Source organism: Carcharhinus amblyrhynchos, chromosome 7 (genome assembly GCF_965287045.1).
Source record: "Carcharhinus amblyrhynchos chromosome 7, sCarAmb.v2.hapA, whole genome shotgun sequence".
NCBI lineage: Eukaryota > Metazoa > Chordata > Chondrichthyes > Carcharhiniformes > Carcharhinidae > Carcharhinus > Carcharhinus amblyrhynchos.
The window spans coordinates 100,052,758-100,080,498 of record NC_137330.1 but is presented as its reverse complement, the minus strand read 5'-3'; the positions used below and the strand labels follow the sequence as shown (position 1 = coordinate 100,080,498).

At 40.6% G+C, this 27,741-nt stretch overlaps 1 protein-coding gene and 1 pseudogene across 1 annotated transcript in view; both read right to left on the bottom strand.

The window, feature by feature from the left end:
- Positions 1-27,741, bottom strand: part of LOC145345544 (protein lin-28 homolog B-like) — a 201,971-nt gene that overhangs the window by 96,985 nt on the left and 77,245 nt on the right. The gene's annotated exons all lie outside the window — the stretch shown is intronic.
- Positions 14,033-14,200, bottom strand: LOC145345816 (U2 spliceosomal RNA; annotated as a pseudogene).

Sequence of the window (27,741 nt, the reverse complement as noted above, 5' to 3'; positions counted from 1 at the left end):
GTTAAAAATCACCGTTGTACAAAAAGGATCATGCCAATCAATGTTCCCTTTCATTTTCCTGCATCATGCACGCCTCATTTCTTGCACTGCATTCTTCCTGTAAGAAAGTTGCACTTGGCCATATTGTAAAGGCATTGTGATTGTGCACCGCCTTGTTATTCTCTTATACCCTGTAGTATTTTTATGATTTAGAAATCATTTAAATCAATTAATTAATTAATTTTATTTACAAAGCATTTTTAAAATTGAGATTGCTGGAACAATGTGCTGGTTATTGTTTTAGATTGATTACTCACAGATTTTATACGTATTGAAGTGCACCAAATGTGGAGAAAGCCAGATTTAAATTATGCTTTAAACTTTAAAAGGTGTTACTGCAGTGTCTGCAGATTCATTGCATGATACTTATCAAAACACATACTGTATGCACATTTCAAGGACATCTTACTACCCATGTTAAGGAATCTTACATCAAAAAAAAATTTTTTAAGTAAATCGTAATTGTGTATTTATAGATATTTCTTTAAATTTAAATGAGAAATTAACTATAAAAACCAAGATAAATATATGTAAGGGAACATTGATGCAATAAAGATCAAACATATCAAGATTTAAAATAATGATTAAGAAGGACATGAATAAGATAAGAGGAAAAATAAGAGGATGAAAATGGAACTAGGGGAAATGAAGTAGAATAAGTGACTGACAAACAAAGAAGTTGAACCTCAATGGGAAGCATTTAAATGATTGCTCAGTGGAGTCTAAAGAATACATGCACATGCATGTGTACACACACATACCACCACCACCAACAACCACCGCCCCCTCCCCCCCCCCCCCCACGCACACACACACACACACACACACACACAAAAAGTCTGAAAAAATATAAAGGAACACTATCCTACCAATGGTAAAATTACAAAAGAAATGTCACAATGTCCACTGAATGACACACATGGTAAACTCAGAGTTAATGACAGCAAAATGGCAGAAATAATTACATAATTGCTTTACTTGGGTATTCAAAAGTTATAATAATATAGTGAATATGACATAGGAAAATCAGGTCAAAATGTTTCTGGTCACTTAAGGTAGAAATGGGAGAAATAATTGATAAACTAAAAGTGGATAAAAAAATCCTGGTCTTAATGGATATTGCATATATAAGTAGTCAGGAAAGAGATAGTAGAGACATTACTACACATACACAAAACATCATTAGTTCCAGGGGTCTGGCAGACAGCTAATGTGCTTCTAGCCCATGGTTGTATCAACATTAGCTTAATAACCTGTTTAGGAAAGATAATGGGAGCCTCATTCATCAGCGTAATTGAAGAACATCTAGAAACTGAATATATAATATATTATAATAAAGAGTAGTCAACATAGGCACCAAAGTAAAGGGCATGCTTGACCAACCTTGCTAATTTGAAGAAGTGACAGGATGGATAGGACAATGTGGTAGATGAATTATGCGCGGATTTCTAAAAGGTCCTTGATAAGAATCATAGAATCCCTAGAGTGCAGAAGAGGCCATTTGGTCCATCGAGTCTGCACTGACTATCTGGCAAAATACTTTACCCAGGCCCTTTCCTCTGCCCTATCCCTGTAACTCTGTAAGGTATCATATATTCAACTAATGACAATGGTCATAACATGAGGACTTGAGGACAAGTGGTAGAATGGATAACAAGCTGGCTATAAAACAGTGCAAGAAGTCTGACAACACCAGGTTTAAGTCCAACCAATTTATTTGATAGTAAATCATTATTTACTATCAAATATTATTTATTTTCATCTCATCCATGAACCCGTCCAAGATTTTCTTAAATGTTAAAAGTGACCCCACATTTACCACTTTATCCAGCAGCTCATTCCACACTCCCACCACTCTCTGTCTGAAGAAGCCCCTCCCCACCCGCCAATATTCCCTTTAAACTTTTCTCCTTTCACCCTTAACCCATGTCCTCTGGTTTTTTTCTCCCCTAGCCTCAGTGGAAAAAGCCTGCTTGCATTCACTCTACCTATACCCATCAAAATCTTATACACCTCTATCAAATCTCCCTTCATTCTTCTACACTCCAGGGAATAAAGTCCTAACCTATTCAATCTCTCTCTGTAACTCAGCTTCTCAAGTCCCAGCAACATCCTTGTGAACCTTCTCTGCACTCTTTCAACCTTATTTACATCCTTCCTATAACTAGATGACCAAAACTGTACACCATACTCTAAATTCAGCCTCACCAATATATCATTATTTACTATCAAATAAGTCGGTTGGACTTAAACCTGGTGTTGTCAGACTTCTTACTGTGCTTACCCCAGTCCAACGCCGGCATCTCCACATTATAAAACAGTGAAGAGAGAAACAGTAGGGTGTATGGAAGTTCTTTGGATTGGCAAATGGCAGTCCACAATGATCAGTGCTGGGGACTGCCATTGCTCACCAGTTACAATAGGAATTGAAGTGCAATTTCAAAACCTGGCAGTGACACCAAACTGTGAGGGTATAGTTAACAGAGGAAACTGCATAAAGACATTATAAAACCTGCAATAATCTCTCTCATAGCCAGTTATAGCCACTGGGGAGTGCTGATTGATGGAAATAATCCATAGAGAAGACAAAGTTAATTACATATATAGCCAGATAATAGGCCGATTACCTGAACATTTACTGCTGGAAAGATTTTGGAATCAATTATTAAGGAAGTAATAGCAGCATGTTTGGAAAATCACAATCTAATCAAGCATGGCTTCATGAAAGGAAAATCGTGTCTGACTAACTCATTAGAGTTTGTCGAGGAAGGTTGATAGAGGGGAACTAGAAGATGTGTTATATTTGGACTTCCAGAGATGTCCAACAAAATACCTCACAAAAGATTGTCATAAGTTCATGGCAGTATATTGGCATGGATAGAGAATTAGTTAATTAACAGGAAAAGGCAAGTGGGGATAAGGGGTTCTTTTTCAGGTTGGGTGTGACCTGTACCAGTGGGGTTCCACAAGGATCACAGTGAGGACCGCAACAAATTACAATATATATTAATGGCCTGGCAGAAGAAAGTGAATGTACTGTGGCAAAATTTGCATTTGGAACAAAAATAAATGGAAAGGCAGGTTGTGAGAGAGGGAGCCAGTTTACAAAAGGATATTAAGTAAATGGACAAAAAGTTGGCAAATGGAGTATAATGTGGGAAAATGTGAAGTTGTTAATTTTGGAAAGGAAAATAAAAGATTAGTGTATTCGTTAAATGGAGAAAAACTGCAGAAAGCTGCAGAGATTCAGGATATGGGTATACAAAACACAAAGCTAGCACAAGTGCAGCAGGTAATCAGGAAGGCAAATGGAATGTTGGCCCTTATTTCAAAAGGGTTGGAGTGTAAGAGTAGGGAAGTCTTGCTGCAACTGAATAGGTGAGACCACATCTGGAATACTGTGAGCAGTTTTGGTTCCCTTATTTAAGGAAATATATTATTTCATTGAAGGCAGTTCATAAGGATGATCCCCAGTATGGAGGGATTGTCTTACGGAGGAAGTCAAACAGGCGAGGACTCTATTCATTAGAAATTGTGAAGAATGATCTCATTGGAACATACAGGATTCTGAAGGGCCCTGACAGGGTTAATACTGAAAGGATGGACCAGAGGGCATAATCTCAGAATAAAGGGTCACTTATTTAAGACGGGGATGAGGAGGAATTGCTTCTCTCAGAGAATTGAGAGTCTTTGAAACTCCTTGCCACAAAGAGCTGTGGGAGGGAAGAGTCCTTGTGTAAATTTAAGGCTAAGATAGATAAATTTTGGCACAGTGGTTAGCACTGCTGCCTCACAGCATCAGAAACTTGGGTCACTGTCCATGCGGAGTCTGCATGTTCTCCCCATGTCTGTGTGGGTTTGCCCCTTGTGCTCCAATTTCTTTTCACAGTCTAAAAGACGTGCTGGTTAGGTGCATTGGCCATGCTAAATTTTCCCTCAGTTACCCAAACAGGCACCAGGGTGTAGCGACTGGGATATTTTCACAGTAACTTCGTTGCAGTGTTAATGTAAGCCTACTTGTGACATCAATAAATAAACTAAACGAATTTTTGATCAGTAAGGGAATCAAGGATTGCAGGGAAAGGGCAGGAATGTGGATGGGAGGAATGTCGCATCTGCCATGATTCTATTGAGCAGTCTTGAGGACTCCTCTTCCTATTTCTTATGGTCTTATGGAGTTGTGTCCCAGCTGGATGACAGCAGAGAGATGTTGGAGGATAAAGACTGCAGACATACAAGGTAGGAATGTTTATCTTTGTTACAAACACAGTCATTTGTGACTTTGTTGAGAGCTGTTTCAGTATAATGGCAGAGATAGAAATTCCAGGGAATTCAAACATGGAAGTTCCAGGAAAGATAGGCTGACAACACAATCAAGGACTTTTTAAAAAGATAGGGAAGTTGGAGATGGAACGACAGTTTCCAAGGCCAGTTGGGTCCAGTGTTAGTTTTTTGAGGAACAGGCTGATAACAGCAGATTTAAAAGGAGAGAGAAACAAGATTTGAAGAGATCCATTTACAATATCAGCTAACATGGGGGTCAGGAGGGAAAGGTGACTGATCAGCAGTTTAGTATGAATTGGATCAGTAGGAAGTGGGTCTCAAGGACCAGATGAGATCAGAGGGGGTATGTGGCGAGATAGGAGAGAAACTAAAGATGCGATTTCAAGGCTAGAGCAGAGGGGGAGCATTAAAGGAAGTCTGGCCATTTTGCCTAAAGGATGGAATGCCTGAGTGAACTGTTGAGGGAAGATGCTACTTATAGAACCATGCTGCAAGTATGAGTCACCAGCAAACTACATAATTTAATGCCTGCATTGACATATTTATTTAAATAGGCTAATAATGGCATCAAAATAGATGCATTAATAAATAAAGGCAGTGGACAGAAACCAGAGCAAAAATTAAATATAAACACTCCATGATAAACTGCACAGTCCTGTTTTCTTCCATTGAATTGATATTAGAAATCAATGTGGTTATTTAATTGATAACAAGGTAAAATGAACATGAAGTTAACTGGGTAGCACAGCAGCACAGTAGTTAGCACTGCTGCCTCACAGCGCCAGGGGTCCCGGTTTGATTCCCGGCTTGGATCATTGTCTGTGTGGAGTCTGCATATTTTCCCCATGTCTGTGTGGGTTTCTTCCAGGTGCACCAGTTTCCTCCACATTCTGAAAGACGTGCTGGTTAGTTGCATTGACCTGAACATGCTGTGGCGGCTAGGGAAATTTCACAGTAACTTCACTGCAGTGTTAATGTAAGCCTGACTTGTGACCAATAAATAAACTTTTACTAGCACAGACTGAAGAGCCATTGTTTGTCAAAAGCTTCAGAATTTGAGTCAACTGCTGGGGGCCTGTTCTCATAATTAGTGAGATGGGCAATGCTTACCCTTCATTACAAATTGTATGAAATTCTTGACCAGATGGTCTTGGGGGACAAGGAAGCTCCATTCGTCCAAGCTAACTTCAAAGTACTGATGACAGCTAGTTTAATTCTATTTACAGTACCCCGTCTTCAGATAAGCTCACAAGCCTTCATGCATTGTTGCAAACATGAATTGTGCTTCTCAGTTTCACATTCATCAAAGCACAGTAACAGGAGTAAAAAACGTCATCTGCAGAGCCAAGTCATGAAACGTTAACCAGTACTATAACGAAAAGAACATAAATACTTGTATAGACACCATCTTTTTTCAAAGTAAACTATTGCCAGGTTAAACAATGAACTAATGAGATGTATCCTTAAAAATGAATCAACTGTAAATGACCACTCTGTGCGAGTGAGTTTAGTATTTATAGGTAATGAATATCAACATAGTAGCAAGATGAAAATATATGTCTCGACTTTTGTTACACTTTATGTAAGTTTACTTGCATCTGAAATTTCTCCTTCACAATTGTTGAATTTCCAGCATAATATTTCCTTCAGAATTTAAAGGGCAGTTTAAAAAAACCTGACCAAATGCTAAAACTGGATTTCATGGTGATTTTCTCACCGTCAGGTTAGGGTGGTTAATATATTTATTCTCTAGACACTTAGGTAATTGCAAAGCGTCAATTTTAAACCAATCTTAAAATTTTCCCCAATTAAAAATGTGTCACCATTGTTTTACTTGCTCCCCTCAGTCACAACCGTGTCAAAGCTAACTCAATCACTTCAGCTCCATCTTCCATTTCTTTACCTGTTCTTTCAAACAATCTGCACTTGGGGACATGGGTTCAAATCCCACCATGTCAGCTGCACGCATTTAAATTCAAATCATAAAAATCAGGAATTGAAAGCGAAACTATTGATTTTTGTAAAAACCCATTGTTAAGACACAGACCATAAATTTCAAGCTGTTTTGTGAAGTTAGCCTGGATACTGAGTTTTACATCTGATTTTGGCATGGGTAAGCATAAGCTGTTTCACTCCAGGCATGATTCAAGTGACCCCCCTAGGAAGTTTTTATCAAACAAAGTTTACTTAAAATTTTATTTATTGTTCACAAGTAAGGCTTACATTAACATTGCAATGAAGTTACTGTGAAATTCCCCTAGTCGTCATAGTCCGGCACCTGTTCGGGTCAACACATCTAACCAGCACGCCTTTCAGAATGTGGGAGGAAACTGGAGCACCTGGAGGAAACCCACACAGACATGGGGAGAACATGCAACCTCCACACAGACAGTGACCCAAGCCAGGAATTGAATCCAGGTCCCTGGCACTGTGACGCACCAGTGTTAACCACTGTGCCACCTGTTTAAGAACACAATTAAAATATAACAAAAAATGAGCATAACTTTTACCATTTACAAGGCTTAAACATAACACAACATACTCCTAACAGCTAGCTATCTCTGATGTTCCAAGTTGAACACCAACCCACAGACCTGCACCCTTTTTAAGACTTGGCACATAAACAAGTATGTTCATGTTTGTTGGATTTGCAGCTTTTTGACAGCTGCTGTAAGTTGGTCGTTTGAACGTTGGATCAAATCTCTGAAGCTTCCCAGTCCGGGAACTTTCCAAAAGCCTCTGGAGATAGAGAGAGGTACTAGATGGGATTTTCTGGCTGCCCTCACCCCCTGGCTGGAAATTCCTGGAAAGATCAATGGACCTTTCCATGGTCCACCAAATTTTCTGTCCCACTCATTACAATTCACATGGCAGGTGGGATGGGATGGGAAGATTCCGCCCACAATCTTCTTCCACCGGTTTCTGGCAGCAACTGAGAAATGAAACTAAAAGCTTTGAATGCTCTATAAAAAAGGCTGTCTCCAAGCACATCACTTGACCTATCATTCTCAATCAAACTCCACTCAACAATCCCCAAAAGACCATTAAAACCCCAGGATGCTGCATTAGTCCAGCTTAAAGTCAACATGATATCAATTATACTGCCTCAGCAGCAATAAAGGATACCAGTTACAGACAACATCCTGCAGAGAAACATAATTAAAATACATATCTTAAAGGCACAATACTGTCACACCATCTGGTTTACTAATGTCTCATGGGAGGGAAATCTGTAGCCTTTACCTGGTCTGGCCAAACGTGACTCCAGACCCACAGTAATATGGTTCACTCGTAATTGCCCTCTGAAATGGTCTAGCAAGTCACTCAATTCAAGGGAAATTATGGCAGCAACACTCTCATCCACCTCCAGAAACATTGTTCATTTGTCACTCTCCTTAATCCATTCAGCTCCTTCATCATGAAGTGGAGTTGTTCACCGATGACTGCACAACGTTCACTATCATTCATAACTTGTCACATACTGAAGCAATTGGTGCCCATATGCAGGAAGATCTGGACAATACACAGGCTGGAGCTAATAAATGGTAAGTAATATGCATGCCACACAAATGCCAAGCAGCGACTGTCTCCAAAAACAGAGAATCTACCTCTCCCCCTTGACATTCAATGGCACTGCCATCGCTGAAAGCCCCACTATCAACATCCTGAGTGTCCCCATTGTCCAGAAACCGAACTGGATCAGCCATATAAATAGTGTGGCTACAACTGCAGGTCAGAGGCTGGGAATTCTGTGGTAACTGGCCTCCTGACTCCCCAGTGCTGTCCATAAGGCACGAGTCAGAGCGAGATGGAATACTCTCCACTTGCTTGGATGAATGCAACTCCAACAACAATCAAGAAGCTCGACACCATACAGGATGAAGAAGTCCACTTCACTGGCATCCCAAGCACAACATTCCCTCCACCAACGATGTACAGTGGCAGCAATGTTTGCTATCTACAAAATGCACTGCAGCAACTCACCATTTTGATTAGGGAGAACATCACGGTAGCACCGAGAGGGGATATTCACTGAGTCTATATGATAAAACTGAGAAAAAGGAAGGGGGAAATCACTTTGATAGTGTTGGACTATAGGCCCCTAAATAGTTAGCCGGAAATTGAAGATCAAAGTATGTAAGGAGATTACAGATAGCTGCAAGAAAAACAGGGTGAGAATAGTGGGGGAGTTTAACTTTCCCAACATTGATTGGGACAGCCATAGTATTAATGGCTTAGATAGAGAGAAATTTGATGAGTTTATTCAGAAGGAATTTCTCATTCAGTATTTAGATGGTTCGACTAGGGAAGGGGTAAAACTTGACTTCCTGTTGATAAATAAGAAAGAGCAGGTGACAGAAGTGTTAGTGAGAGATCATTTGGGGCCAGTGACCAGAATTCCATTATTTTAAAATAGCTATGGAGAATGATAGGTCTGGCCCAAAAGTTAAAATTCTAAATTAGGGCAAGGCCAATTTTGATAGATCAGGCAGGAACTTTGAAAAATTGATTTGGGGAGTCTGTTGGCAAGCAAAGGGATGTCTGGTAAGTCGCAGGCTTTCAAAAGTGTGTTAACCAGGATTCAGGGTATGCACATTCCTTTCAGAGTGAAGAGCAAGGCTGGTAGACGAAGCGAACCCTGGATGACTCGGGATATTGAGGCCCTGGTCGAAAAGAAGGAGACATATGACATGCATAGGCTGCTGGGATCAAGTGAATCCTTTGAAGAGTATAGAGGATGTAGGAGGAGTGTTAAGGGAGAAATCAGGAGGGCAAAAAGGAGACATGAGATTGTTTTAGCAGATAAGGCAAAGGTGAATCCAAAGAGCTTCTACAAATACACAAAGGGCAAAAGAGTAACAACAGAGAGTTTAGGGCCTCTTTAAGATCAACAAGGTCATCTACGTGCAGACCCACAAGAGATGAATGAATATTTCTCATCAGTATTTACTGTTGAGAAAAACATGGATGTTAGGAAACTTGAGGAAATAAATAGTGATGTCTTGAGAAGTGTACATATTACAGAGAAGGAGTTGTTGGAAGTCTTAAAGCACATCAAGGTAAATAAATCCCAGGGCCTGATGAAGTGTATCTCAGGGCATTGTGGAAGGCTAGGGAGGAAATTGCAGGTCCTATGGCAGAGATATTTGAATCATCAACAGCCATGGGTGAGGTGCCTGAAGAATGGAGGAAATGTTGTGTCTTTTGTTTTAAGAACATAAGAACATAAGAAATAGGAGCAGGAGTAGGCCATCTAGCCCTTCGAGCCTGCCCCGTCATTCAATAAGATCATGGCTGATCTGTCGTGGCTCAGTTCCCCATTCCCGCCCTCTCCCTATAACCCTTAAAAGCCTGGGAACTACAGGCTGGTGAGCGTAACACCTGTCATGATTAAATTGTTAGAAGGTATTCTGAGAGACAGGATCTACAGACATTTAGAGAGGCAAGGACTGATTAGGGATAGTCAGTGTGGCTTTGAGAGTGGAAAATCATGCCTCATGAATTTGATTGAGTTTTTTTAAAGGGGTAGCCAAGAAAGTAGATGAGGACAGTGCAGTTGATGTTGTCTACATGGACTTTAGTAAGGCTTTTGACAAGATACTGCATGGTAGATTGTTGCATAAGACTAAATCTTATGGGATCCAGAGTGAGGTAGCCAATTGGATACAAAATTGGCTTGATGTCTTATTGAAGTTGTATAAAACATTGGTAAGGCCACACTTGGAATACTGTGTAAAATTCTGGACATCCTATTACAGAAAGGATATTATTGAACTCGGAAGAGTGCAGAAAAGATTTACTAGGATGCTATGGGATTTGTTGGTCTGAGTAAGGAGGAGAGACTAGATAGGCTGGAACATTTTTCCCTGGAACTTGGGAGGTGTAGGGGTCATCTTATAGAGGTCTATAAAGTAATGAGGGGCACAGATCAGCTAGATAGTCAATATCTTTTCCCAAAGGTCAGAGGGTCTAAAACTAGAGGGCATTGGTTTAAGGTGAGAGGGTAGAGATACAAAAGGGTCCAGAGGGACAATTTTTTCCTACAGAGGGTAGAGAATGTCTGGACTGAGCTGCCAGAGGTAGTAGTAGAGGTAAAATTTTGCCTTTTAACACAAATTTAGACAGTTATAGGGGTAAAATTAGTATAGAGGGATATGAGCCAAATGCAGGCAATTGGAACTAGCTTAAGTGGTAAAAGTTGGGCGGTATGGACAAGTTAGGCCAAAGAGCCTGTCTGACTTTAAGTGTACCTACACCTCATGGACTGCAGTGGTTCAAAAAGACAGCTCACTACCACCTTCTCAAAAGCAATTACGGATGGAGTGTAAATGCTGGCCCATTCAACAAACGCCCACATTCTGCGAAAGAATTTAAAAAAAATTCTGACAGTGCCTAGTTCTAGACGCCAGCAGTTTTGCAACACCTTGTCTCAGTTATCTAATAACAGAAATAATGGTAATGAAATGTTTCTAAAGAAGTCCTTAAGGTTGCAAACCTTAAGCGTACTCCAAAGCAATGGTAATCTATTCCGACAATGATTTGGTACTTTTGGTGCTTTGGACCAGCCCATCACATATCACTCATAAGGATCAGCTTCTATCACCATGGTCTGTCTCCCACCAAGATCCTCAACAGGGATCTTGGGTTCATGTCACACTATCCATAATCCCCACGACTTACCTGGGCTTGTAAAATCAACCTGTGCTTGGTCCTCTCTCCACTCACATTGTCTATACCTTTAAGACTTGATTACCTGTAAAGACTCACATTCCAACCATTATCTTGTAAATTGAGTTGGCGACTGTATATGAACCTGTTAGTGAACATAAGTCCTCACTCGCCTGATGAAGGAGCCTGAGACTCCGAAAGCTTGTGCTGCCAAATAAACCATTTGGACTTTAACCTGGTGTTGTGAGACTTCTTACATTGTGAACTCTGTCAGAGTCAGTCAATAATCTAAAGTAACTGATATTCAGGAGCTAACAAAACTGAGGATATGGTGAAATTAATCCAAACCTTGTATCTATATCAGCCTGTTCAAGGTCAATTTAATTTCCGTTTAATACATGTGCTAAAACATCAGAGTCATCACCAACAAAAAATTACAGGACAATTCTTCACCCCTCCCCACCTTATACACACACATATTATTGAGTAATACTAAAAGTTAAAGTTTATTTTTTAGTCACAAGTAGGCTTACATTAACATGGCAATGAAGTTACTGTGAAATTCCCCTAGTCACCACACTCCAGCACCTGTTCGGGTCAATGCACCCTACCAGCATGTCTTTCAGATTGTGGGAGGAAATCAGAGCACCCCGAAGAAACTCACGCAGACACAGCAAGACTCCACACAGACACAAACCCAAGCTGGGAATTGAACTCGGATCCCTGGCGCTGTGAGGTAACAGCGCTAATCATTGCACCACCATACCGCCCACAGAGTCCTTAGATGTTAGGCCTCAAATTGATCTTTAGTGAACACAATAAATTCAGAAAGTGATCTGTTTGATTATTATCTTGCGTTAGATTTTCTCATTCCAAATTTAACCCTTTCACTGTCTATTATATTTTTAAGAAATATGGAATATAATTATTTTCTTTTAACAACAAAGTGCAGTAAAAAGCTTTGCTTTGATTTTGACAAATTTTACCTGCAATTACAGGTCTTCTGAATGAAGGAACAATTTTGCAGAAAGTTTTTCTGCAGTTCTGGAAGCAATATTTGAAGTTGTTCAGATCGTCTTTGTGTAAAGATCTAATTGTCTCCAAGCCCAAGACACTTCAGTGTTGTGTACAAAAGTGATGACCAATTCATTAGAGGTGTCCTTCAAAATGTGAACCCTTCCCCCAACCTTAAATTCCACAGGCCACATGGCGCTGGCCTGTTAATGAAATTTTTCACCCTAGACCTTTGTTAGACAGATGGCTTGACAGGAAGAAGCTACATATCCATAACTGAATTGAGGTCTGCGTGCATAAATAAACAAATAACTAACTGATGGCATGCTGTAAATATAATTAGCAATTTTAGAGTCACCTTTTGATTTTTAAACAAATTTGGTTTTTGCAATGTGATGAAATGTTTTTGTTTCACTGCATTACTTGAGCATTAATCTGTCAGAGAACCTCACTGTGGAAAAGCTTCAGGAGCCCAATATTAGTCCATGTCATCTTTCATCATTCCTTCTTCATATACACTTTGACTTTTACATGCCATCAATATTATTTCATGTCATGAAATTGTTTTAAAACCTGGGTAGGATTCCTCTTCAAAGCCTGTTTTCAGCTCATATTGGTAGGAATTCAAAAAATATCCAAGGTAACATGCAAAAACAGAGATCACCGTGTCATTTCTGGTCAGAGGAGATTGTCTTAACCTTTTGTTCAGTGCTACAACCTTCCTTCTTACTCATCTACAATATTCTTTTTGTTTCCTCCACTGGCTATCAAAATGGTACACACAACTCAGAAAATTCTCCAAAATACAGATGCAAATGTTTTGTACGTCATTCATTTCCCTGTGGTTTGACGGCAGCTCATTTCTTTAGGAGCTTGCCCCCATTACCGTGTTGCTCTGTATGCCTACTGGTTCAGAATCTTTGATCCAACTAAGCTCATCTCAACTGGGGTAGTGAATAAGGGAGCTTCATCTGGCTTTATCATTTCTGCTTTGGCGAGTGGCAAGAAGAATGGGTAATGAGCCACAGATCCCCTTTTGAACATTGGCCACTGAAGTCTTACTTGGGCAAGGCACAGGAAATAGGAATAATGACCCAGTGTGCACCAGAGAGAAGGAGTTATCTTTGTTACTTTATTCAAATGTCCCTTCTCCACCCCTTCCCAACCTACATCTGACCCCATCAGCAGATAATTGGCAGCTGTATCCTTTAACAGTCACCTGATCACATACTGGCTTTCAATAGAAACACTACTGTTCGGCTAAGAGACACAAGGATGGGGAGGAGACAAATATTGTGAATTGTCTCTCCATAACAGCAAATGTATAATCGCAGATAAATGGAAACTGCTGGTAAGGATGGAATTTTCATTCAACATAAAGCTGTGAGAGCTGCAAACCAAATGCAAGATTTTAAGTATCTCAATGCACTTCAGTCACAGATTCTGATGATCTGGGAAGTTTTCAAAAGTTCTAACTGGAACAGATGATATTACATTGCTGGCCAATAGAATAAATAAATTTATAAACTATAATAAACTATATGATAAACTATATAATAAACTTTATAAACTATAATAGTTTATAAAGATTTGACCAACATTCAAATTTAATTGCTAAAACATTCTGTTTCCAGGTAGCAAGTTTAAAGGTATATACTCTAACCACTTATTGCTGAACTGATTTAGCATAGAAAGATCACAGTGCTCTGGGAACAGTTTGCATTGGTTAGCACTAAAAGAGTTAACGACTTATCCCAAATGACCACAAACAGTTTGAATGAAATCACTGACACACTGTGCAGAAGCAGTGCTCAGCAATGGTCTGTATCAAGGATACAAAGAAACCACTCAGCATTGTTACAAACTTCAGTGATTATGATGTTCCTTTTGTTTTTATTCCAATTCAATCCAATCAAGTCCAATTCAGAATCTCAACAAGTTGAGACATTCCCGATCCAAGCTGACAAGACAGGCCTCTCAGCTCCTGTCTTGGGCTTGACCTACATGATCCAAGCTGATTGGAGTAGGCATAGCTCCTCCTCCAGGGCTTGATCTCATTTGCATCCTAGCCAAAAGACCGAGATGCCACTTTTAAAAATTGCTTCACGTGAAGCTGAAATGTAACCTAATGACTTCAACCAAGCACAGCATATCAATACTACACCTGATCTTAGCCAAAAGGCCGAGAAGTGATAACTTAGTTTATTTTTATAAGAATTTTCTTTTCATGAAGAAATCAAACGCAGACAATGTAATCCCAACCACTGAGGTCTTGGTCTGTCATTTGAGAGCTGGTAGGAGTTCCAAATTGCTTCTGTTGCCTAAGGAATGGCTAGAGTTGGGCCTTCCGGCAGGATTTAGTGCCCCAGTGATGGGGATCCGACCTTTCCACCAAAAGTTGGTAAGCTCTCCACTGCTTGCAATGACACTGAGAGAAGTAGCTGCTTCCACTAATGCAGCCAGAGAGGCCCAGGATCAGGCAGCACATAGTTAGCACTGCTGCTTCACAGCTCCAGGGTTCGATTCCCGGCTCAGGTCACTGCCTGTGTGGAGTTTGCACATTCTCCTCGTGTCTACGTGGGTTTCCTTCGGGAGCTCCGGTTTCCTTCCACAGTCCAAAGATGTGCAGGTTAGGTTGACTGGCCACGCTAAAATTTCCCCTTAGTATCCTGAGATGCATAGGTTAGAGGGATTAGCGGGTAAAATAGGTAGGGATATGGGAGTAGGACTTGGGTGGGTTTGTGGTCGGTGCAAACTCGATGGGCCGATGGGCCTCCTTCTGCATTATAGGGCTGTATGATTCTATAATTCCAGGCCAGCTCAGGGTTCTGGGGGGGAGGGGGGACAAAGGGGTTTTGTGTGTGTGTGTGTGTGTGTGTGTGTGTGTGTGTGTGTGTGTGTGTGTGTGTGTGTGTGTGGAGTCATGCCAGATTGATGGCAGTGTGTGCACCTGGATGAAAATTGTTTCCTTTAAAAATGATGCCTGGATTGTCGAGTCACTGATTGAATGGAGGGAAGGATGAATCAGAGGCTGCCTGCCAGCGATGTACGTCATGGAACCCATGACAGCAATTTTTTTTTTTACTCCCAGACTATATGGGAGAAAAGCCATCATTGAGAATGGTGGCCTCCCACCAGACATTGGAGAAAATCTCGCCCAACGTATCATTTAATGCTTGGCGAATCTGTCTGTCAATAGCTTTAATATAAATTTAAAAATGATTCTACGTAACAAATGTTACTTTGGAGAGGGCAGAAGCAAGAAGGTATGATGCGGCCTCGTTAAAACGCGATGGTTGGGGTCCATAAAATGTTATCACGAAAAACGTGGGATCATGCTAAATCAGGGTTCAAGAAAATCAGCATTCAAACTGACCCAATGTTGACCTAACATCCTAAAACACCCCTATTATCGCCCTATTTGACCCGTTGTTTGCACGTTTACCATCTGGCAAGTAAATTACCTTTTAAAGAATTCAGCAAATAAATCATTGTTGTTACAGTAGAAATTAAAACACAAATTTTTGGTAAAGCTTTTTAATAAACTGTTGTTGTTTTGTTTATTTCTCAAGAAGGTGATCGAGTGTTCCTTGTTTGAATGTAGCTTTTCACTGGCTGCGAGCCAAATCTAGAATGCTTCTGAGTACATTCTCTGAGAAATTAACTCACCAAAACCATTTCAGTTCCCTGGAAAGAGCAAAAAAAAGGTCCAATGATTCATCGCGTTATATTCAAATTCGCGCTAAATCAGGGCGTGTAAAATTGGGGTTTCACTGTACAATCCAAATATTTACACCTCTCTCTGGGCCAACTTGAGTAACTGATGTGTTAATATGTGTGACATAAATGACCTGAAAACCAAGGTGAATCAATATCAGACAGCTTTATGTGAAGTTAGTTAACTAAAAAATTGTTGTGAGCACACCTCAATGTTCTATCAGTATTTGAGTTGATAATTCAAGCAGCAAAGTGAGGATTGGAGAATGAATGGGAAACTATTTCAATTGGCAGAGTCAGTAGTAACCAAGCCACTGATAACTTATAATTATGCTTATTCATTCTCAACTTTCCCCTTTCTCCAATGTTCCCCTTAATCAATTCTTCCAAGAAGAGTGGCTGTGGTTCTTTTGGCTGGATTTAACCCTCTATCAAAAGGCCGTTTTCAATGGGTGAACTTCATGAATATTTACAAATAGATATAAAACTTTTAACCCCCTCTCAACCCCAAGCTGACCTACAGATACCATATCTTATCACAAGACTGCTTATTTACCTCCACATACTTCCATCGTTAGCCTCAACCCCTTTGTTGCTGAAAGCATTATACATGTCCTCACTACCTCCAGACCTCTCAGTGCTGATTTCACCACCTTCATAAAATTCAACTTGTCCAAATTCTTCCACATACATCCTGTTGTATTTTAAATGTTGCCAATAGAATCACAGAAGAATCATAGAATCCCTATAGTACAGGAGGCGGCCATTTGGCCCATCAAGTCTGTACCAACCACAATCCCACCCATGGCCTTATTCCCATAACCCCACACATTTACCCTACTAATCCCCGTGACACTAGCGTCAATTTAGCATGGCCAGTCAACCTAACCCGCACTTTTTTGGAATGTGGAAGGAAACCAGAGCGCCCGGAGGAAACCCACGCAGACATGCGTGAAAACACCACATAGTCACCTGAGGCTAGAATTGAACCCGGGTCCCTGGCACAGTGAGGCAAGTGCTAACCACTGGGCCACCGTGCCACCCATCTTTGTTAATCTACACTGTCTCTGTCATCCAATTGATAATCCTGATCATTTCTCTATAAATCCCTCCACCAACTTGCCACACCCTGTCATTTTCCTTCAGTCCTTTATCTTCTTTCGAATGCTACACTCAAGCCAACTTGAGTCTTCTATACATCCTCATTTTCCTTTATCCTCCCAGTGCTGGAAGAGCCTTCAGTTGTGCCAGTCCTCCTCTTTAGAACGCCTTCCACAGATCTTCTAATTTTCTGATGAAATATTAAGAAATAATTATCTCAAGACTCATTCCTTTCTCTAAGCTTTCAGTGACCTTTCCTATTCTCTCACTTCTGTCTGTTTTCCTTACGTGAGTTGCTGTTGGTGGAGTCAATATTGTCCCCAATTCATCTTAAACAGATTTCCATGTCGATATGGCGATCAGCCCCGGTCAATTGCTCCTTTCCTGAGCTAGAGTAGATGAAAGGAAGTTGTGCTGGTCCCACAGTAGCCCTCCTGAGGATTAGGGCAAAACAGGAAATGAACCTGGGACCTGTTGGGCATGTACAACCATAATGGTGTAAGTGTATTTGCTTCTGAATTCACTGTCCAAATGCTTTTCGTTTCTCTGTTTCTTGCCAATTTGATTGCTCTTTTTCTGAAGACCCCATCACTTGTTGCAATGGTGGCTCTCCAGTTGGCCACCCATCATTCAGCATAAGTACAGAAGCTCTGACCTATCTTTTGCTCAATAACGGATACCACTTGCCATGTCCTTACTGACATGCAACTAAAGCAAGATGGAGTGGAAATTAATTTGGAGTCTGTTTTCTTCCATGGGGCAGGGGGGCACAGTGGCACAGTAGTTAGCACTGCTGCTTCACAGTGCCAGAGATCTGGGTTCGATTCCTGGCTTGGCTCACTTTGTGTGTGCAATTTGCACGTTCTCTCCATGTCTGCACAGGTTTCCTCTGGGTGCTCCGGTTTCCTCCCACAGTCCGAAACACGCACTGCTTAGATGCACTGGTTATGCAAAATTCTCCCTCACCTGTACCTGAAAGGCGCCGGAGTGTGGCAGCTAGGGGATTTTCACATTAACTTCATTGCAGTGTTAATGTAAGTCTACTTGTAACACTAATAAATAAGCTTTAAAACCAGCTTATGTGGTAAGCAACTTTTAAGGAGCCTGGTAAATGCCGTATCAACTCAAAAGTTAAGCAATCGAAAACAGTCATTAAAAAATGTAAGGTTGTTTTGGAAACTACTAAGTTAAATTATCTGCATTACCACTTCCCTTGCCTGGCATAGGTTTAAGGATACATCTTCAATTACAAATAGTTGGTCAACAGCACTGTAAAAAAAGTCCTTGAATTGACAATCTTTTTACATGTTCAGGATATTTTGAAGTGCATATGGAGTGCAGTCACTGATTTGCAAGCAGTGCAAGAGTTAATTTGTGCACAATTTGTTTGTTTGTTGGTGTCATCTTCTTGCCACCTGACAGCCATAGATCTTTATCTCTTGTCATGTTGCTCTTACACATTCCACATGGGCCAACTGCACCCACTACATTATATCCATTACCCCTATATCCATTTTCTCCACGGCTTTACATTTTCCCTCAATCTTTCCTTTCAACAGTTGCCTCTGTCTACTGTCTATTGTAATAAAAGTGACTAAAATACCTTCCACTCTTTGACGTTATGCACTCATTTCCTCTTTTCCCTACCCATTTCCAGCACTACTTTATTTGTTTTTCTGGCTGCGTAGCTTACACGGAATACTCTCTTGTATGTCCACATCTTGAATGCATTCACCTTATCAATAGTCCCTTTTGTTTGTTGTCGATGTCTTGAGGCATTTAACATGGATGACAAAGTGCAGCATCTCAGCATTCTTTTCCCAAGGATTTCTGCAGCTTTTGTGATGTACACCAACTATTCATTTCGGAACGCTTCCTTTTTGAAGAGTTCACCTTCCTTGCTCCTTATACAGCCACTATTTGTGGCTATTCTTTTCTTCTCATCTGTTAGTGCTTTAACATTCTCACGCAATACTGTCTTGTTGTTGCCTTTTCACCACTTATTGTATTTCCTTACAAGTCTTCATGTCACTCTTCCTTTCTCATGCCACATTTTTTACTTAGCTGCTTTTCTATTTCTTCATTTTTTTTTGTTGTTCTTGTTCTGACTCCTTTTGTCCTTTATATCCAGCATGTCATCTGTCATCCACTTCTGGTGTTACCTCCTTTCTGTCCGAGGGATAATCTTAGCTCCTGCATATTTCATGCTCTTTTTAAACCTTTTCCAATGCCATTCTGTCATTTCCTGAATTATGGCCTCATACTCATTCATAACCTTCATGGCATACTTCTTCATCACATTTTCCTCTCTCTGCCCAGCTTGGCTTGTTCTTTCATGGGATATCCTACTGGGATTTTCAACCTCATGTTCATCTTCATTACAAGCAGGCAGTGGTCTGAATTGTTGCCTGCACCAAAGTGAAGGCATTTTTGATGCTGTTCTCTTAAGATCAAAAATCTATTTGATTTTGGTCAACACCTCCGGGACTCTTCCCACTGTGCAGGATTCTTGGGTATTTGAAGAGTATATTCAAGATGACCATGGTGTTTTCTTTATGTAATTGTATCATCTTTCTGGCTGTGCCCACAACTAAGGCAGTTAATGGTTGATCTTGCGTACATGCATTAGCTTTACTGACAAAGGCATGGTTTCACATAACATTGTACCACAGAAAAGCAAACCATTTAACCCAATCTGTTGGTGCAGATCTCTTGTCTTCCATGCTATTGCTAATTTTAACCTTATTACCCCATAATCTTCTCTTTTGTGACACCAACATGTACAGTTTTTCAGATATTTTATCATATTCTTAGTTCCTCAAATGAGGTGCCATCCTAATGAATCCACCCTGTACCCTCTCTTGCCTTAGCATTCTTTACCTGGCATGAAGCTCAAAACTATATGCAATGGAATACCCTCCTGAAAGTCCATATCCTGAATGCACTCACTTTATCAATTTGTTCACTTTGACTGCTCTTCATTTCTAGTCCATATTCTTCTGTTATATTGTCACACCTCTCTGCCAACTTGTGCATTCAAATCACCCATGACTATCTAGTTGTTTCCACTCTTCATATTCTTCAATGCATTTTGCACCTCCTCTTAGATTACTTCAACTTCTTCCATCACTGTGATCCTCTACAGCCTGTACAGTTAAGTGCCCACACACTAAAAAAGCAAATAGCAACCAGAAAATGGAATCTTTTATGTCCACTTAAACAGATAGGTGAGTTCTAAACCTATCTCCTCAGGAAAAGTTCACTTCAAAGTTCAGCACTCTCTGTACTGTTGTGAAATGTCACCATTAAAACAGGCGGCAAAGTGGCATGGTGGTTAGCACTGTTGCCTCACAGCACCAAGGACCCGGGTTCAATTCCAGCCTCGGGTGACTGTCTGTGTGGAGTTTGCACATGCTTCACGTGTCTGCATGGGTTTACTCTGGATGTTCTAGTTTCTTCCCACACACCAAGGATGTACGAGTTAGGTTGATTGGGCCGTAGTAAATTGCCCTTTAGTGTTAGGGAATTAGCAGAGTAAATACTTGTTGGATTACGGGGATAGTGCCTGGGTGGGATTGTTGTCAATGCAGACTCGATGGGCCGAATGGCCACCTTTTGCATTGTAGGGATCCTATGATTCACTGCTAATTCATGTGAAATATATGACCTGCCAACATTTTTCTGCACAGAAAATTCAGGTTACAAAATTAACAGATGCCAGTTTAAGTTTAAGTTTGTTAACTATTTGCAGTGTCTCCAGTTTGAAGTGACTACATGTAGTCAAGCGTGGAGAAAAATATACATTGACAACAGCAGTAGTCACGGCTATCATTTAAAGTTCTGTCCTCACGGCAACTTAAAGAAAAGGGATAGAACATAAGAGATGTTTTAAGCTGAAACTGAAGGATAGAATTCACTGCAATGGGACTTGGCAGGGATTGTGAAAGTAGCAAGCTTATAGTCCAGAGTGAGGCCAGTTCCCAATTCCATATCCAGCTTTTATCCTCTTATTATTCAAAACTACTGAATATTTCTGCAGAAGTATGCGGTCAGATGCACTAGTAAGACCACAATTAGAGCATTACATATAGTTTTGAGCTTCACGCCAGGTAAAGGATGCTAAGAGGGGGTGCAGGATGGATTCACTAGGATGCCACCTCATTTGAGGAACTATGAATATGATAGATGATCTGAAAAACTGTAAATGTTGGTGTCACAAAAGAGAAGATTATGGGGTAATATAGTTAAAATTAGCAATAGCATGGAAGACAAGAGATCTGCACCAACAGACTGGGGTAAATGGTTTGCTTTTCTGTGGTACAATGTTATGTTATACCATGCCTTTGTGAGTAAAGCTAATCCATGTATGCAAGATCAACCACTAACTGCCTTAGTTGTGGGCACTGGAAACATTCATTCAGTCAGTTCACATAATGAAAAGAAATTGGAAAATAGCACTGATAACTTGCTTCATCTCACATGTTCCCTCCCAGTATAAATTTTTCAGCATTGGTAATTCTTTGGTGATAACTTTACAAGGTTTATATCAAGAAAGCTAGTTGGCTTGTGCTCAATGTCTAAAAGTAGCCAATGGAATATTTTTAAAGTATAATCACTGCCATAGTGTCACCCGAAATACTTTTGAAATAGAGACTAAAAAAACAGTTCTTTTTCTGGGCAGAACTCACATATTACCAACATGTTACCCTTTATATAGGCAGCAGTCAGATTACTCCAGATGCTGTAATACAACTGGATTTAAACAGAGTCAGATTGGGGGTAGAAGTGGGGACATGGCCTCACTGAGAAAATATATATGAACATTGCTGGACGATGGCACAATGGTTAGCACTGCTGCCTTACAGTGCCAGGGATTCACAGATTTGGTTCCCAGCTTGGGTCACTGTCTGTGTAAAGTCTGCACGTTCTCCCTGTGTCTGCATGGGTTTCCTCTGGGTTCTCCAGTTTCGTCCCACAGTCCAAAAGGCATGCTGGTTAGGTGCATTGGCCATACTAAATTCTCCCTCAATGTACCCGAACGGGTGCCAGAGTGTGGCGACTGGAGGATTTTCACAGTAACTTCATTGCAGTGTTAACGTAAGCCTACTTGTTTTTAGGGTGGCACGGTAGCATGGTGGTTAGCACTGCTGACTCATAGCACCAGAGACCCGGGTTCGATTCAGTTTCGGGTGATTGTCCATGTGCAGTTTACACATTCTCCCCATGTATGCGTGGGTTTCATTCGGGTACTTCGGTTTCTGCCCAGAGTCCAAAGATGTGTGTGTTTGGTTGATGGCCATGCTACATTGTCCCTTAGAGTCAGGGGGATTAGCAGAGTAAATACGTGAAGTTACAAGGATTGGGTATGATTGTTGTCAGTGCAGACTTGATGGGCCAAATAGCCTCCTTCTGCACTGTAGGATTCTACGATACTTGTGACACTAATAAACAAACTGAAGTCCAAATCCAAAATCACCCGAAAGTAAAACACTTTTTAAGAGCACAGTGGTGGCAACTTATTGACTATGAGTATTAGGATAATAACATGACATCATTCATTTAATAGAACGTTTAACAAATACAGATCCAACAAGCCTTGCTAAATGAGCAAAAAAAGGTAGCTTAAAAAGTTCAAGTCAATCCTGACTTTCCAAGGCTTTATTGAAAATGATACCGAACAGCTGGCTGTGGACTCAGTGGGATAATAATAGGAAAATAGCAGCTACAGGTTAAAGTTCTTATTTGTGGAAGAAAAGGAATAATAGCCAAGGGAAGTTTGGACACATAACAGAAGGTGGGCAGATAAGAGCTCAGGTACAGATCAGCAATCATCTAATTGAATGATGGAACAGGTTTGAGGGGCTGGATGGTTTAGAACATAAGAACATAAGAACATAAGAAATAGGAGCAGGAGTAGGCCATCTAGCCCTTCGAGCCTGCCCCGCCATTCAATAAGATCATGGCTGATCTGTTGTGGCTCAGTTCCACTTTCCCGCCCTCTCCCCATAACCCTTAATCCCCTCTCTTATCAAGAACCCATCAACCCGCTTCTTAAAAATATTTAGCGAGGCAGCCTCCACCACTTCAACGGGCAGAGAATTCCAGAGATTCACCACCCTTTGAGTGAAGAAGTTCCTCCTCAACTCCGTTCTAAACCGCCTCCCCTTTATCTTGAGGCTGTGCCCCCTAGTCCTACTGTCTTTTTTGAGCGGGAAGAGTCTCTCCACCTCTATCCTATCCATCCCATTCATCATCTTATACGTCTCAATGAGATCTCCCCTCATTCTTCTAAACTCTAACGAGTACAAGCCTAGTTTATTCAGCCTCTCCTCATAGCTCAATCCCCTCAACTCCGGTATCAGCCTAGTAAACCTCCTCTGCACTCCCTCCAGGGCCAAAATATCCTTGCGCAGGTGCGGCGCCCAAAACTGCACACAGTACTCCAGCTGCGGCCTCACCAATGCCCTATACAGCTGCAGCAAGACCTCCCTACTTTTATATTCAATCCCCCTCGCTATGAAGGCCAGCATCCCATTCGCCTTCCTGACCACCTGCTGCACCTGCAAGCTGGGTTTTTGCGACTCATGCACAAGGACCCCGAGGTCCCTCTGCACCGTCGCCTGCTGCAGTTTTTCGCCACGTAAGTAATAGTCCTTCCTACCATTCTTCCTACCAAAGTGGACCACCTCACACTTGCCAACATTAAATTCCATTTGCCATTTCCTGGCCCATTCGCCCAGCCTATCTAGATCCTTCTGCAGACTCTCCACACCCTCCGCACAATTTGCCTTTCCCCCAATCTTGGTGTCATCAGCAAATTTCGACACCCTGCACTCGGTTCCCTCCTCCAGATCATCTATATAAATGGTTATTCTTCTCCCTACATCCTTTCCTAATGTTCCTGTGAAATATTGAGGGCAGACCATCACAAAGGAGATATACTAGGCGGGGAAGAGAAGCTGGCATCTTTGAACGTAATAAGGATTTCTTCGACTTCTCAAACATGCCTAAATTATACATTTTTTAAGGAGGTGAGATCCAGTCTGAGCCACTGAGAGCAATGGATTTCCATATGCTATTGATGTGAAAGAAGGTGATCCAGAATTAGCAAATGACCGCTCCTTTGTACTTCAATTAAAGTTTCCACCAAGCTCATGTTAAGATACCGAGTTCACATCAAATAACTGTCAACAACAACATCCAAAATCAACTTAGAAGGAAAGATCATAGCAGTCAGGTTTCAAAATTCTACAACCACATGCTTCATAAATCTGTTCGAAATATGCTGGAACCTATGTAGCTTACGAAGAGAAACTAATGAATATCATGTTACAAAAGTGCAAGATTGATGACAACAAAGTAGCTAATCTCTTTACAAAGTTATTGTGTCTGTTATAACCAGGTGAGGAGGAATGAGCTGCCTCCCCCTATTCATCCTCCTCCAAAGGTCTAAGTTTTGTTTTCAGGAGGATGTGCCTTTTACAAATTAAAAAATATTTATCTTATTTATGCAGTGGGCAATAGGGAACCGAGGTTTTCTTGTGTTAAAGAAAGAGCAAATGTATTAACCCCTAAACGTGGTAAAACAAGAACAGGATATCACATACATGAGAAATAAGGAAGTTAAAAAAGTTAAAAGAATATACGATTAAGTGACATTTGATTATGCTTGAGATGTAGATTTTTAAAATTTGCATCTGACTGTGGTGACTTAGGGATTTTCACAGTGAGTTTGTTGCAGTGTTAATGTAAACCTACTTGTGACACTAATAAAGTTTTAAATAATCTTTAAACTTTGGATCAGCTGGTTTGATGTAGATGTTGGAATTAGTTAGTTGGTAGATTTCTTGCAAAGTTGTCTTCCAAACTGATTAATATACTTGATCCAAAAGATAGAAGGAAAGAGAGCACAGCCCTTCAGCCAGTTTCCTCTGCCAAAATCTTTCTTGACACTACCTGTGTCACTTGCAATCTCTCTGCAGTGGCTGCAGTCTGCCCTGAAATGCTTCACCTATTGTGTAATTTGAAGGGCTTTGGAGTGTGTTTGTCTGTCACAGCCATTGTTTCAATATCCAGGTCTTTGCATTTTATTGTCTCTTACTTAGATAGTGATGAGTTTCATTGGTTCATTGAATTAAAGGAATTGCCCTTCTCTTCACAGTTAGCTTTTACAACTTAACAACATGGCCTTGCATTTTTAAAGTTTGTTCTGTTGCAACATTTCTAGTCAGTTGAGAGTTGAAATATCATATTTTCAAAAACAAAGTGGCATAGCCTCATGATTGAGTAATGTATGCATGCATGGAGGCAGACCAGCTTTTAGATCACAATTTTGCATGCTATGGACCTCATTCTGAACAAAGGATACATCCCAAACAAAATTCACCAAGATCCAGTTACAACGCACAGCTAAATTTCCGTAATCTCTTCCATTATCCATCAATTATAAGGAATACATGCACAACACCACATCCCCCACACAAACACATGGACAAACAGCATGATTTCCCGTACCCCCGCAGCAAGATTTCCAGTGATGAAAGTGGCTTGCAATTGGCCACAGGTGGGATGTTCCAATCCCACTAATGTCTATCGCGCTTTGTGTGGTTTACTCATCCCACCACCAGGGAACCTGCTGTTGGGGGTTGCCTTCAGTGGGACCAGAAGATCCTACTGGTGGGAAGGCTGGAAAATCTTGCCAAAGTCTTTTAACTGTTTTTTTTAATTCTTAGCTCACATTCACTGATGCTGAAACATATCAACTTGGATATTGGGAGATCAAATATGAGTCAAACTCAGAAAACTCTGCACTTGTCTGCAGAGCATCAAGAGTGGTCTGACAAGTTCTCCCTGGTGATAGACTGGGTTAATGCTTCATCATAAATATATCCTAAAGAAAAAAAATGAAGTGTGAGTACACAAATCTAATGATTATCTGCAAAATAGAATTAGCTGTGTGTAATTAATTCAGTTATTAGGCATTTACTGTGAAGTCACTTGCCATAACTGGAGTCAACTGTTGATATTAACAGTAAGAGAAGGGACCTGACATCTTAAGCTTCAGGCGAAAATCACTGGGCAATTGTCAACTTTGTTCTGGTGACAGTTTTGTGCAGACTGTCCAGCTTTATGTTAAAATGGTTTACTTGATTAAGGGCGACATAGCAGCAACATACCACGCAGGACAAATGAGCTTTAAGTGAGAAAAGGAAATAGGATTATAAATAATTCTACTGATTTGAAATGCTGCAAATTCCCCACAAAAGCAAAACACACCAAGTGCAGTGAAGTTCACAAATGGTGAGGTTAGTGATCATGTAATGAAAAAGAGAAAGTGCTCACTTCTTTTAAAGGTACAACAATTTGGTCAGAACTTGCTTTCTAGTGATGAACAGGTTAAGTAGAGGTTTGGCTACATTTCATGCATGATTACATGATTAAATTTCTACAATATTACATACACATCTTTCCCCCAACAGCCTTAGGTTCCATTTTCTTTTAAATGCAATTTTAAAAAGGAGAAAACTGCAAGTTACTCTCAGACCCATCTCTGCCTAAATCTGCCACCTCACCAACAGCAACTTTATCTTTCCTGATTAAAATGTTTAACAGGAACTTCCTAACATTGTGAACCAAGCATTTCCCCATTTCCCCTCAGTTCCAAAGCTGCTAGGTCATGAAGTTCAGAGGTCAAGGGTCAGAATGCCAGCTGACTGATCAATTTGGACAGGGGCGGAAGCTGGACAACTGGAATCTTTTCTTCAACTTCTGTGATTTTCTGTCTTAAATTGGTTGCCTACTGTTTTTGTCTACCATCTATAGTACTCCCATTCTTACTTTAATCCTCATCAAACCCCCTGGTCCCTCAGTTGTCTTCCACCTAATTTCTAAAGGTTTTGTTGATGCTTAAGTGGAATTAATACATAGCAATACACAAAATTGATTGGCAGTCTGTTATTTTAAATCAATAGAATTGCAAAATTAGAACGCACTTCCCAAAACAAATGCAAGAGGAAAAAGATGCATTTCCTCATGTACCTACAACTAAAATGCCCATCTTAACATTTTTTAAAAAACACACCACAGTGAAAAAACATTTCAAAAATCTTCAGCCAAAAATATGAAGGTGCCTTTTAAAAGTGCCAACTGAGTCAGTAGTCACCTGAAAAAGGGGTTTTTTTTGCTTAACTTTTGAGTTGAAATAATTGAATACTACCATTTTGTTCACAGCTCACAAACAAAATGGAATCATAGAATTGGTACAAGACAAAAGATCATTCAGCCTCTCGTATCCATGATAGCCCCCCTACAAACCCAAGTCAGCTGGTTCTACTTCTTACATTTTCTTTGTAAATCTGCCATTTTCTTTTTCCTTTAGATTATTATCCAATTGAAAGATATGAATGAATGAATCAGCCTCCATTGTACTGAGGCAATGCATTCCAGATCCTTACCCCTTGCTACATGAAACAAATTTTGCTGTTGGTTCTTTTGCCCACCACTTTAATTCAGTTTCCTCAGAATCTTGACCTTTCTGCCAATTTTATTGTTTCATTTGTCCGTGGGATATAAACATTGCTGGACAGCAGCATTTGTTGCCCATCTCCAATTGTCCTCAAGAAGGTGGTCGGGTGTCACCTTCTTGAATTGTGTTTACGCATGGGAGAATGCCAGAATTTTGATGCAGGAACAGTGAAAGCTTGGTGTTATTGGTTATAAGTCAGGATAGTATATGACTTGGGAGGGGAACCTTCAAGATGGGAGTGTTCACTGGGTTTAGATTGTACTATCAAAGAAGGATTGGTGAATTGCGGCATTGTACCTTATACGTAGTATGTACTGCTGCCACTGTGCACCAGTGGTGGAGGAAATGAATGTTTAAGGTGGGCTGCTTTGGTTTGGATAGTGTCAAGCTTC